General features: G+C 38.5%; 1 protein-coding gene across 8 annotated transcripts in view; it reads right to left on the bottom strand.

Moving 5' to 3' along the window:
* ADGRL2 (adhesion G protein-coupled receptor L2) overlaps nucleotides 1-7,807 on the bottom strand; it is a 485,613-nt gene extending 477,806 nt beyond the window's left edge. For 3 of the 8 annotated variants that reach the window (XM_019489068.2, XM_019489072.2, XM_019489070.2), the window contains exon 1: nucleotides 7,452-7,804. The gene's annotated coding sequence lies outside the window, so the exon portion shown is untranslated. Of the gene's footprint in view, nucleotides 1-7,451 lie in introns of all 8 variants that reach the window. The other 5 variants (XM_019489075.2, XM_059727993.1, XM_019489071.2 and 2 more) reach the window with 3 other exon arrangements.
* Nucleotides 7,808-14,556: the final 6,749 nt, after the last annotated feature.

Below are 14,556 nucleotides of genomic sequence, written 5' to 3'. Positions count from 1 at the left end.
GAACCAATGGAACACTATCTCCTCCTATTACCCAGAGACAAACAAATAGTATATTGCAAAAAATAAGTGAATCTCATTTCTGATCCTAATGAAGCAAGTAACCCATTATACTGAGGTTAATTTGTTGACTCATGATTTCCACTTATTCAATGATATACTGAATCACATGAACAAACCTCTACATCTAATCAGTTTTTTTTTATTGAATCCTGACCTTTCATACACCTTCTTCTTGATTATGAATGACAGTGACCTTTATCTAATTTAAAACAGACATACTGATGCAAAAATATGCAAAACACATGTAAATTCTGAATTAAGATGAAGATGCGCATAATATTATGGGGAGAAATTACTTCAGTGAGAGATGTTTATATTAGGGCCAATTGAGGGTGTGTGGAGGAGGAGGGGGGAAAATGAATTAGCCAGCACAAGAATGGCTTTGGAGGAACAGCTGCAGAAAGCCTGGAGACTGTTTAGATTTTCTGAGCTTCTATTTAGAATCCTGAAATGTCAATATAAATATCAATTTTTATTATGCTATTCAGCATTTTATGGCATTCATGAAATGATCAAAATGCAATAAAGCCAGACAAAATACCTCTTCACCTAAGGTTTGGCAAACTATGCTTCAATAGCTCATTTGTATTTCACTTCAGATACATAATATTCATTTTTTGCAACACAAAAGCAGGGTCAAATTCACAACAATAAAAGTGCTGTTTGGTTCAGTTTGACATTCTTCTCATTAAAGCAGAATGCCTTGTACATCATCTGGAGAGAGTCTTTTTAGTCCGTGATATAATTAGAAACTGCAGTGACTACTGGAAAAGAAAGAGTGATTCTGGTGGGAGGGTGAAGTACCTAACTAACTTTTCTCCATTCCCTTGTGCTTTTTCTTTAGTTCCCTGGGTTAATACTAATGGGCCTGCATTGAAATCACTAATGACAAGCCCAGCTATAGGCACAGTCTGAACTACCGCATAATCCTATAATCCACTCTCTCATTTCACAAGTCATCTTTCCTATGAATAGCTGCAAACTTAAATGGTACATCAGCTGCTTGTCTCCTACCTCAGATGCTTTTTTTTTTTTTTAATATGAAAAATTTGCAAAACTAGATGTAAAGAATGTCAAAGCAAGAGCCTAGTGAACACATTCCTTTGCGAGAATCCTACCAAACAGTACCTGGCATTAGCATGTACTTTCACGATTAACAACAGGGGGTTGTCAGACTGCTATTTCTGAAATAAACAGATTTATCCTGACAGATAATCAGCAGTTTGTGCTGCCTAATACATGTTATCATCCACCACTGACATCATTACATTAAAAGCACACTTACTATAATCTTTCATAGGAAATTAAATAGGTTTTATGACATACTCATGATGGATTTTGGTGGTAGTGGTGTGGGGGGGATTGACTGGGGACGGGGTGAGAAGACAGGAGAGCACACGCAATAAACAACATAAAGAGTCGAGTCCAAGCCAATCCCCGCTATGTTTAGTTTATCAGACTCTATTCGGTAATTTCAAAAGAAATTAAAACCAAATGAGCAGACCCATAAAACATGCCTTATACATGCAACCAGTATTGTTGCAGTGCCTTTGATTTCTCCCTGTTATTACCTCAATGCTGTTCTCTGTGCATGTGTCTGTCTACTCTCATGCCTGACCAGGCACGTAACAGCAGTCTCAAGAGTTTGTGTCAGTTTTCTGATTCAGATATTTACAGTCAAAGATGGCTGTTGACTTTGGGAGAACAAACTGAGCAAAGTGCTAGGAACCTGCTTTTCTGAGGTGCCAAGCCTGTTCAGCTCTCAGTGACTTGACTGGAGTTGTGAATGCTTGGCACTCATGTTAATTGGTCCTTAGGTGCCTCAAGATGGGCTCCTGAAAAACAAAGAGATACTCCAAATCAGTGGCCACTTTGTAAACATTGTTCTTAATTTGTAGGGGTCAAATCCTGAAATGCCTACTCGGGCAGACAAAGTAAGGACTGTAGGATTTGTCACAAGTACAAAGGATGTATGTTCCTAATTCTACTTATGCAATGGGATAGTTGTGTTGTACCTGGACAGAGGCAGGATGTGAAGATCCTCTACAGAGGGGTTGCACCCTCTGTGTGCTAGAGTGTGGAAGGGAGTTTTGGAACTGGACTGAGGCAGAAAGGGACAGAGATGTAAATTTACACCTGGTTGATCTGTGATTAACACATCCCAGCTGTCTAAACAACTTGGATAGTGAGTGCAGAAGCTACTGCAAGCCTAGTAGATGAAAAATTGGCTGCAGAGCAGTCCTATACAATGAGGGGAATGTGGAATAATTTCATATGCATGGTCTCGCCTCTTTGGAGCTGTCTTTACAAACAACCTCCTTATTCTGCAGGGACCAAAATGGGGCTTGGTGAGGATAAGAGAGTTCTAATAAGAAAGATTTAATAAGCTTTCCTTCTTTCAGAAATTATCTAAATTCTTTGTGTAAGTCTCTTTTCTTCATTGGAAGGATACAGAGCATAAAATAGCTCAGGAATGCTGGGGCCAACTTTGAAATTTCTTTCTTTCTTAATATACTTTTTATTGTACAAGGTCACGGTGTCATAGTTAACATTACATTGTTATTATTGGTCCACTAACTCACATAACATAACATAGTGCAAAGGTCAGATAATAGAAAATTGCGTAGGCTACTTAGCAGCTATATTCCCTTTAGCAAGCTATTAATCCTTTGGTTGTTGTCCCCCTTAGCTGAAGTGTAGTTTCTGAGCCACAGGCTCCTCTATAAAGGCAAGTTAAATGTCTAAGTATTGGGTCTATTGGTCTGTTGAGACCAGTGAATTTCACCACATACAGATCCTAAAAACTTTTCTTAGTCATCTGTCTTAGAATGGGTGCATTCTATTTTTTCCACCCTTTTACAATTATGATCCCGGTAGCAAAGAGAAAAAAAGCTGAAAGAATAGCTCATGAAGAATATAGTTTTTAGAAATTCAGCCACACCACTGCATATTTATTTAACTCTCAAAGGATTTTTTTTTTAAATGTGGCAACATCAGCAGAGTGATAGGAATGACATGCACAAGTGACAAATGTATTCTTGGGAAAAAGTCACTAGGAGCATCATACAGAAATTAAACCAACTCCTAATTCTCAGGTGGCTACTATAGTTTTTTGGGGGTTTTTTTGGTCTGTTTTTATCTTTGGGAAATGGAAATATTAAGCTACATTGCTAAAATAGCATCTCTTTGCTGATTCACTGCTCCCACCCATTTTAAATTTCACTGAGGAAAAGCTATGTACAATTTGGCCAAGGGTTTTTCATCTTATGTACTGGGTACTGTTTTCAAGACAAATCCAGTGTTCACTATTTAGAAGAGAATCTGGGGAAGAAAATGCTATTCTAACAGTAGTACCAATTTTTTTATCTTTATTCTAAAACTGTTAAATTGCTATGGACCTATGTTCCGCATATTTCTGCACTTGATTATGTGGGGAAGCTGTTCAGATTTTTGTTTATCTTAGATATTTTGTATCCAGAGGTCAAATGAGCATAGCTTTTGAGTCAAATTCCTACTGGCTGCATTTGTAATAGTTGATCTTTTCACACTGGGAGAAAAAAAAAATAAGTGGGAGACAGTTCAAGCTAACCCAAATAAACAGACAGAAGTAAAGTAACAATTACTTTTCTATATGGACCTGCTCTTGCTCATTTCTCCTCTAGAGATAACACTTTCTGACATAATGTCAGATAACCATGTTCAATGTTTCTCAGGCTAACCATTTAAAGATGCATTTCCACTCCATTTATTTTCTTTTATCTGTCTCTCCTTTGGTGCATTTCAACTGGGAAAATTTTCATTTAGACTTCTTGAAACAAAGATAGATATGTAAGGGAATAAAGGGCCCACCTCTAAACATACCCCAAAATTACAAAGAAAGGTATGACATGACAGAAGAATGCAGTGTTCTGATGAGAACAGTTGTTTGCATAAAAATGTTAACTGTTACTAAAACTTCAATGAAGTTTCAAGGAAAGGTAGGCAGACAAAGCCTCAGGTTAATTTCAGTTACTACCAAGCACCTTCCACCCACTGAAGAATTCCAAACTTATAAAAGGAATGTCAATCTTGTTCTTTAGACAAAAAAGGGAGAGAGAAGAGCTTCAAAGGTTGTCAGTAGGTAAGTCCATCAATTACAAAACTGATTCAGCTTTTAACCCCTTGAGGTATAAGTAAGCTATTTTCTTCCAGTAGCAATATTTTTTATCATGAATAAGAGGCCTGAAGTTTGGAACATGATACTAGAGCAGTATATCCATGGGTAGGAAGCAATGAAAGGTACTGTTAAAAGGAGAGCATGATATAATCAAAGAGAAATTGATGAGAAAACTTGGGCAACGTGTTCTTTTCTGCAGCTATGGCAAATCAGCCATTGCATCTCACCGCTTGATAAATTTGTAGACAGTTTCTTTCTTACCAATCTATACAGATTTGTATTTTCTTAAATGATCTATCATACGGTCCCTCATTTCCCCAAATACCACCTCCCTCCCCCTCAAATATTTTTAAGACACAGTGCTGTAAATTTACCTACCAGCTCAAGACTATGACCTACTGGACCCTTAAGAAGTTGGATGGAATTTATTAAGAATCTATACAGCATCCTTTTAAGATGATAATTTATCTTTTTAACTGTTCTCTGTAAAACTAGCAGAAAAGAGTCTGAAGGGAGTAAGTGCACTATATTATATATGGCTACACAGTTTACTGCATCCTATAGATTCTGCTTCAAGGTGCACTAAAATGGAGTAAAATGTAACTTATCTTGGAGAGGCATTTGAGCGAGTTACTATAGCAATGGCAAGCTCACAGATGAAAAGGAAGAAACCATTGGCAGTATAAAACAGAAACTAGGGGTAGAAGGACCCTAATAATTTTGTTAAGCAGACTAACTTGAAGTTTAACATAAAGGTGAGATCTTTGGAGAGCTTCCTGGGAGACTTGCAAATAAAAATTCAGAGACATAGATAATATGTCAGACTGACTCTCATCTCCTTTATTTCAGGGAACCAATCAATTCAACAAATCATGATGATGTAAGCTCAGTGAATTTAAAAGAATCATTCATATCATTTGGAACTCTGAAAAGATCATTATGACTCACCAAGAAATATTTCCATGTGTGTAAAACATTGGTTAGTTGGTAGAAGAGAGAAAGGAAGTAGGAAATAACTGTCTGCTAGAGTGGGTTTTTTTTAATCCACTTACAAAAAAAATCTTCCTCTGAAAGGCCCTTTCGTCCCCTTGTCATATCTCCAGTATTGATTCATCTAATCTCATTTTACTGTATTACCAAACTCCACAGGGATCACCCTTACTTCCCCAACTTTACCCTGGGCCAGAGAATCAGTCAAATAAAAGATCCCCAATATGCCTTTTCTGAAGTTTAGTTTTCCTAATGATAATTCTGTCTCCCTCTCTCCCCAACACCTCCCCCCCATTTTTGCGGTAATACTAAAATAATAATAATAATAATAATCGTATAAATATTCTTGTTCCTTAGCAGAATGGTTTTGCACAGCACCTTTCTTTCTATAAATTAAAATCACTTTAGGTGCAGGAAGTAGCATGAAGAAATCTTTCTTTCTTTGTTTCTATCTGGAAGTATTGCTACAATTCATTGTTTATGAACACATAGCTGAAACATACATGCTGTTTCCTCCTAGGTAATGTCAATTTATTTAAAAAACTCTGCACTTGAAATAGTTAATAGAAATTCTAATTACCGGGTAAGAAAGAAAGGTCAGACTCCACTTACATCATTGTGAAGGGCTTTTATTACACACTGCTATAAAACATATTTCTTTTTCCAGTTGCCATCCTAGTAGACCAGTCTGCATACCAATAGGATCACTAAAATGCCAGGAAGCAGAAGATATTTATCTGCTAAATTCTATGTACAGTAACCTAACAAATGCCAGAGAAAGAAAGATTGCCCTCTGCACAGTAATACTTGTGTAGATGTCTTCTTTATGCTAACAATGACAAGGCTCCCTTGGTTTGTACTATGCTCCAAAATCAGAATACATTTTTTACAAAAGCAGACTGTATATCAAAGAGAAAAGATGCATATTTTAGGCACTGAGATAATGTGGGTAGCAAATACATTTTCTGAAGCCTAAAAGTGTCCATTCCCCAATGATGAAACTGAAGATTTGTATCTTCAATATTATTCAAGAAAGTAAGGAAGGCTTTTTTCTGTCCCCCTCTTTCTGTCCAGTTTGCTTTACTAAATTTGTATCTCATTTCTGTTGTGTTTCAGAGCTTTCGGTCTACTGTGATTTCATCAGGTCCTATTTATATAGGAACTCTACTGAAAAGGAGTGAGAGGAAGAAAAGAAATTGTTATTTACTAATTCCAGCTGTTTTAGGTAATGAACAGCAACTTTTATGGCGGGACAAGGGTGCGTGCAAAACATTCTACTACTGTAATTTCTGTACTGCATGTCTCTCTTATATTACTGTATGTGAATATATCTAAAGTTGTCCTAATAAAGGCACATTTCAGATTTAACCCTATATTCTGCCAGCACATCTTAAGAAATGTATATGAAGTAATGCCAGAGTTACTGTCTTCCTTCATAAAATCAGTGTGTACTTTCAAATGCGTCAGTCTCATATTTCTTGCCTCATACACTTTGAGACTAATTAAATAGTGCCTAAATTTTCTTTTTTTTCTTTTTCTTTCTTTTTTTTTTTAAACACATTCTATAAGAATTATGCTCACTTAGTTTCTTGAGATTCTGTTGCACTTTTTTTGCAGCAAGTATTGCATGTCCAACATTTCTAAACAATAGATATTAACACATAACTGTAATGGTTCCATTTCATTACTTCCACTACCACTGGCAATTCTATTAACAATATGTTTATCTTGTGGCTTAAATTTATTTGACAGGCCCATTTCCAGCAAGGCCTTCAGTTTCCCTTGTTTACAACAGTACAAAGTAAAAGGTGACCTTTTTATTTTTTGTTTAAAACATTTCAACAGTTTGTTCTGCTCCAGAGATAATAGTCTAATAAAGTTCAAGGCCAGAAATCCCTAACAATATTAATTTTTGCACTTGGTGAAGACAGCACTACATCAACTTACGCATAGATTAGAAAACATTAAAAAAATAAACTTGATTGAAGATTGCATCTGACGATCAGAGACTTTGTATTAAGACTTTGCCCGATACTGTAAAAAGGATAAAAACTGGCTAAGTAAGCATTAGAACAACAGTCATTTAAACAATTACACCTATACATATAAGTAACAAAAGCATCAAGCACCTGGCATTATCCTGTTAGGACCTAATGCTGACAACAATATGCATCACTATAGTGGCATCTGATAATGAGAAAACAGTGGAGGTATTACATGTCTTTAGAAGAATCAGACTTCCTACCTTAACAAGACAGACAGAAGGTAAGTCTCCCTTTACAGAAAGTTGTAAGTAAAACCAGGCAGCAGTTGCAGTAAATTGAGTCCTCTCAGTCACTGTATACATGCAGCAGTTCTGCAATAAGGGAAAAATATAATGGGAGGAGCAGCTGTGAACGAGTGACCTCCTGAAGCTGAGTTCTCTTTGTGAATCAAGCACTGGGAGCCAGTGACTCTGATTTGCATGGATTATCTCCACTTGAACAGATACATTTAAATTAACTGGCACAGTGGCAAAAAATGGAAGAGTGAGTGAGAGAGCGAACAAGAGAAAGAGAAGGAGACAGAAGGAGAGAAAGAGAAAGAAGACAGGAGATCGGGGAGCTTGGCTGGGTTCGCTGGTTCAGGCAGAACTGTGTCTCAGAAGAGCTACAGCTCCCTCTTCATGTCACAGTTGTAAGATAAGAAATGCTGTCATTATAGACTAGCTAATAACAGAATCCCCCCCCACTACCGAACTTCTGATCATCTATTTGATCCGATTTCTATAATCACTTAATAATTTGGACTGTCATGCAGTCAGGATTCTATTTTGGAAGCTTCATATGATTTTTAATGAGCTATGTAGCAGAAGTATGGTAAAACTCTAAATAATTTTAACCACAGAAGGAGTTTGAACTGAATAGTTTGTACAAATTAAGACAAAGCTTTCTGACTATGCCTCCAGAAACATACTGCTTCCGAGTATGAAGATAACTTTAAAAGGAATGAATAAAAGATGAATTCAAAATGTTGATATATCGAGTCATTGACAAAAGTATCAGTGCTGTGCATGCAAACCAAATGTAACAAGACATAAGAAACATGTGAAGAGCCTGTAACAATTTGCATGAAGCCACTTCAATTTTTTTCCCTTATTACCATGAACAGCACAAACCTTACCTGTTACAATTTCCTGATTTGATTTAAATGCAGTACTTATGCTGATTAGGGAAGTGTGAGGAACCCTCTTGAACCTTCACCCAATCCAAGAGGAACATAAACTAAACTTTCTTTTCTGTTTCAAAGCAGTTCATGTAATTCCCTGCCCTGCACTAGATTACCAAATTTGCAAACTATTAAGCATAGGTGTTGGCCATAAACTAGATCAAGAAGCATTCAGTGCAAACAGAATAGGTGATCATGTGCATCCAGCTTAACTAATTGGAAATGGAAGACAACTGAAATCGTTAAAGAGTTTTCGGTGAGATTTGAAGTCAAAATTTGCAATTTCAGGTGATTCAGCTGAATGTTGAATAAAAATATGACTGTTGGGGTTGTTACAAAATATTTCAGGGTCTAAAGGAACAGTAAATATCATTCAGTCCCATATTCCCTATTTTTAGCCTGCTTCAGGAAAAAAGAATCAATCAAATAAGAGCCCCACTGAAGTCAATTAGAGGCTGGGTAAATTAGGAATCTGTACTAGAAATGGAAGATTTTTGAGATCACTGGGATCCCATCTATGGAGTCTTCTTTATAGAATGTGGGCATTTGCTTGTGATCTGGACTGTTAGATGCTGCATATATCTGTACAGAAAATATGGTAAGTATTACACTTAACCCAGCCATGAGAAATTGCTTCTTGGAACTAATCACACTTACAGTAAAACTCACTGTAGATAAATGATCATATAGATACTGGACCAAGTAATGGGGGATATATTTGGATTTTCTAATAAATGTTATGTGACACTATAATACGTGTCTATGCCCTATAAACAAATGACAGATTTTAAAAATGCATTTGGTTCTCTCAAAAATATTCAGTCACATTTTCATTATGGGGGCCAAATCCTCAAGCTGTGCCTATTTATACCAACTGAGAATCTGGCTATAAATGTTGTCCATGTGATATCCAATTGGATGTCATTCATCCCTCACCATTTTTCAATCCTATCTTTCCCTTCCTGTCAAGCTCACTACCCAATTACCATATTTACTTGGTTAGAAGATGTGTGTGCCCCCTCCCCCATTTAACATAGGGGAAATAGCCCCTCACATTACAATCAGCATGAGGAAAGTAGGGAGCAGCTGATGCAGTGACAGCTCCAGCAACAGCCCAGGGCTGGGGTTGCGGTTGGAGCTAGAGCTGCAGCTCCTGCCTGTCCCTCCCCTACTGCCTCTGCATGCCCTGCCACTCGTCCCTTGAAGCCCCTAGTCTCCCTTCCCCACACTGCTTCTCCCTCTCTCTCTACCACATTCCTCCTTACCTTTGCTCTGCACTGGCAGAATCTATCTTTGCCGCAGCCTGGAGCCGAAACTTGAAGCATGACTCCAGCCCAGCCTCATAGCAGTGGTGTGGAGCCAGCATTGCTGTTCCAGCACTGGTTCCCTGCTGCTGCTCCTGCTGCTATGGGGCCTGGCTGGAGCCATGCTCCATGCCTTAGGCTGCAGCAGGGATGGAGCCTGCTTGTACGGAGCAAGGCAAGAGAGAACAGGTTGGGGCAAGCTGAGGCTGCAGGTAGGACAGGCACAATGGGGGAGGGGAGCAGGCAGCAGGAGGCAAGCTTCCTGCCTCTCTCACTGCCTGCTACACTGCCTCCATGTCTGCCCCCCTTTACTGCCTCTCCCATTGTCTGTCCCCTTCATCACCCCTTCACCCACCACCTGCAGCAGTGAAGGGGCTGTATTTAAGGTGATTCTCTAACAATTAGGTTCCACACATGGAAAAACTATAATAAATGTATACATTTTTTGCATGTAGAAACTCATATTGGGGGGTCATCTTCCTTTAAGGGTCATCTTGTATTTGAGTAAATATGGTATGTCTTGTCTTCTTTTTGTTCCTTGCTCCTCCCACTTATTCTTAATCTGTGACCACTCAGGAGGTGAATGAAGACCATTCTCTTTTCATAACCCTCCCAAAAGTGACTCACACTTCCAGCCTCCACAAGTAATCCTTGTTAGAGGGGTGGAGATAGTGTGCTTCTGATAGAAGGATTTGAAAAATACCATGGACCAAATTCTGCTCCCAGAACGTGTTTAAATCTTGTGCAAATCATGATTATAATGGCATTACTTCACTTCAACATCAGTTTAAGAATTTGGTTCCACAGAAGCCTGGTGACTAGAGAAGCCAGAAAAGCAGATAGTAGGCAGAAGAGTTTGCGTGGACATTAGTAACCTTGGAGGTTTTTCTTTTTTTTCTTTTAAAGGTGGAGAAAACTATGTTGGAGATAGTTGTGTAGTAGACCTCAAGAACTGCAGAGGCCATGAAGATGGCTTGATGGAGAATCTGTTGACTGTACATTATTCTAGAGTCAGTACTTATAGAAAGAGATTGAAAGATGAGTTGTCTGACAAAAGTAATGATACCCAGTGTGGACGTGAGGCTGAACCCCCCCCACATGGTGACAGTAGTAGAAAATCCATAAGAACATAAGAAATGCCATACTGGGTCAGAAAATTGGTGCATCAAGCCCTGTATCCTGTCTTTCATAGTGGCAGTGTGAAATACTAAGAAAGAGAGTATTTAAATGGCATGTTGTGAATGATCCAACCCCTACCCCTCTCCACCTATAGCTTCCAGTATTCAGAGGCCTAGTATGTCTTAATTTGAAGGCTGTCATTTTTTACTACCAACTGATGGATCTTTTATGGATTTGTCCAATTCACTTTTGAACTCAGTTAAATTAACTGCCTCCACAACATCTTGCAGCAGAGTTCCACACCTTAATTATGCATGTAAAAAAGAACTTATATTTGTTTGGTTTAAACCTGATACCTAATAATTTCATTACATATTCCCTAGTTCTAGTATGGTGAAAGTGAGCAAATTATTCATTCCTATTTACTTTCTTCTCACTATTCATGGTTTTGTAGACCTCTATGATTTCCCCTGTCCCCAGTTCATCTTTGTTAAGCTGAAAAGTCTTGATCTAGTATTTAGTCTTGCCTCAGACAGAGATCTTTCAGACCCCTGATCATCACTGCTCCCATTCCTTTACCTTTTTTCTGTCTGCTGTATCTTTTTTTTGGAGGTAGGGTTTGTGAAGGGGCTTACTAAAGACGTATGCAGTGATGATCCACTATTCATTTTTTTCATCTGGGGACTAATTATGCTGCAGATAGGGATCTGTCATGGATGACTGCACCAGCCTGGGGGAATTGCCCTCCTACCCCACCCTGTTCAAGTGACCTAAAGTGTTATTCTTCTGATTCTTAGATAAGAAGGAATGACATGTAGTTAATATTAACAGGTGGCTCAAGAGCTAATGATAAAAAGAAAGTTTTGGGACATATGGAAATATCCTTCTTGGATCAGAGCTGGCAAGACTGATTAAGAAATGAGGGGAGAATTTGGGAGAGATCTGTGTAAAATCCACTTTGGTTTCAATACATGGGGAAGAAAGAACTCAAATACATGAGCAAGACAATGCATAAAAGACTTGCAGTGAGTAGAAGGATGGATAGGAAAAAAAGAAAGTACTAATATTAATAAAAACAGTAGTTTGGTATTACAGTTAGTGGAAGTACACCTAATCTGAAATCAGCAAGATTGAGGAGCTCTGGGTCTAGACTATGGCAGAGCCCTGGAATTTCTTCAAGCCAAAGGTACTAAATCTGAATGTGTATACACTGCAAATCAGGAAAGAAAAGAAATGCAGGAAAGGGCTTTATGTAACTGAATGAATACCTATCCCAGAAACTGCAATAAGGACAGATAGGAAAAAATGACTGGTCAGTAAAGAAAGCTATATATTAGAGGTCAAGAAATATATTTATAAAGTGATGATTGCCAAAAGTCATGCCAAGTTCAAACTTGCAAAACTTAATTAGATAAATGGCATATACTTCTCCAGTCAAACACAGAAAAAGAGAACAAAAAAAGAAGTAGATCTACTATCCAGTGAGGACAGCACAGAAATTAAATGCAGTTTAGGTATCAAAACTAAATTAATACTTCACTTTAAAGACAACAATGTTGACCCATGTGATGTAACTGTGATTAGAGGTGAGGTGGGATAGTTCACATGACTGGAGTATGGTCATCGACAGTTATAACTGGTTCAGGAAGGTTAGGCAAGGGAAAAAAGGAAGAGTTATTGCCTTGCATATAAAGAAGAAGTACATGTATTCTGTGATAAGCCTGCTGAAAGCCTCTGAGTAAAGGGGTAGAGGGGAGAACAGCAGGGCAGAGGGGGGCAGCACGGTAGGCATCTGCTATAGGCCACCAAATCAGGAGGAAGAGGTGGATGATGTGTTCTCTAAACAACTGTCAGAAACTTCCAAATCAAAAGACCTGGTTCTTATGGGGAACTTTAATTATTGGGACATCTTCTGGGAGGGAAACACATCTTGTAATGCACAAGCAATACATACATGGTCTGACAAATTCTTGGGGTGTAATGGGGATAACTTTCTGCCAGATGGGAATGCTACAAGAAGTAGAAACTTGGTCAGATTGAAAGGGAAGAGTATAAGAGTGTCACACAGGGAGAAACTTGCAGGGAGAAAATTAGGAAGACCAAAGCACAATTTTAGATGCAACTGGCAAGGGACATAAAAATGCAATAAATAGGGATTTTACAAGTATGGCAAGAGTAAGAAGACCTAAGAACCTGTAGGTCCCTTACTGAATGCAGATGGCAACCAAGTTACAGATGAAGAGAAGGCTGAAATATTTAAGTCTTTTTTTTTAAATTTTAGTCTTTACAGATAGGGGCAGCTACCAGATGACAAGCACAGTTGGAAACAAAGATAGGGAATGAGTCAAACAGCCTAGAGCAGTGGCAGAACAGATTGGGAATTATTTAGATAAACTAGATGCTTTCAAGTTGGTGTGGCAAGCTAGGATACTGAAGGATTACTGAGGTATTCTCAGAACAGTTAGCTATCCTCTTTGAGAACATGTGGAGGTCAGGTGAGGTCCAGGATGATTGGAAAAGGGCAAATATAGTGCCCATCTTTAAAGAAAAGGAAGACGATCCAGGGTTTTACAGACCATTCAGTCTGACCTCAATACTTGGCAAGATCATGGGGCAGATCCTCAAGGAACCTATTTTGAAGTGTCTAGAGGAGAACAATGTGATCAGGAACAACCAGCTTGGATTCACCAACAGCAAATCATGCCTGACCAACCTGATTTCTTTCAGGCTGAGGATAAAGTGAAAGAGTCTGTGGCTGGGGGAAAAGCAGTGGATGTGATATACCTTCACTTTAGCAACACTTTTGACGCTGTCTCCTATGACAGTTTCATTAACAAGCTAAGAAAATACAGGCTAGATGAAAATACAGTAATGTGGGTACATAACTGATTGGATCACCAGTCTTAACAAGTAGCCAATAGTGGCTCAATATCTAGTTAGGAGGAAGTATTAAATGGGGCTGCCTAGGGGTCTGCCCTAAGTCTGGTATTTTTAAATATCTTCATTAATAATTTGGACAAAGGGATCAAGTACAGGCATAGCAAATGTATGGATGACAACAAGTGGATTGAGATGTAGATAGTTTGGAGGGCAAGTTTTGGATCGAAAATGACCTGGATACCATGGAGAAATTGTCCACAGATGAACCAAATGAAATTCAACAAGGACAGGTGCAAAGTGCAGACCAGTGCACTTGGAATGAAATAATTACATGTACAAATACAGATTGGGGAATAACTGGCTAGGCTGCAATACTGTAGATAAGGACCTGGGAGTTACAATATAACATGAATTGAATATAAGCCAACCATATGCTCTTGTTGCTGGGTTGTATTACAGGGGCAGCACTTTAAAATCAAGAGAAGTTATCCTTCCACTCTGTTCAGCACTGGTGAGACCTACTTGGAGTACTGTGTCCAGCGTTGTGCCCCTCACTTCAATAGGATGTGGGCAGATTGGGTGCTATTCACTGGACTGCTTCCAAAATGACTAAAGGCCTGGGAAGCACAAAGACAGGCTGAAAGAGAAGTCTAGAGAAGAGAAGATGGAGGTGAGAGCTGATGAAAGTCTTCAAATACATGAAGGGTGATTATAGAGATAGAAATGGGATTTTCTCTGTGGCCATAGGTGATAAGACTAGGGGCAATGACATTAACCTAAATTTCCTCTGTTGTAGCTTGGAGATTAGGAGAAACTTTCTGAATATAAATGTGTCAGACA

Source organism: Alligator mississippiensis, chromosome 5 (assembly GCF_030867095.1).
Source record: "Alligator mississippiensis isolate rAllMis1 chromosome 5, rAllMis1, whole genome shotgun sequence".
Taxonomy (NCBI): Eukaryota; Metazoa; Chordata; order Crocodylia; family Alligatoridae; genus Alligator; species Alligator mississippiensis.
The sequence above is the reverse complement of the archived record's forward strand: the minus strand, read 5'-3'. Positions and strand labels throughout refer to the sequence as shown.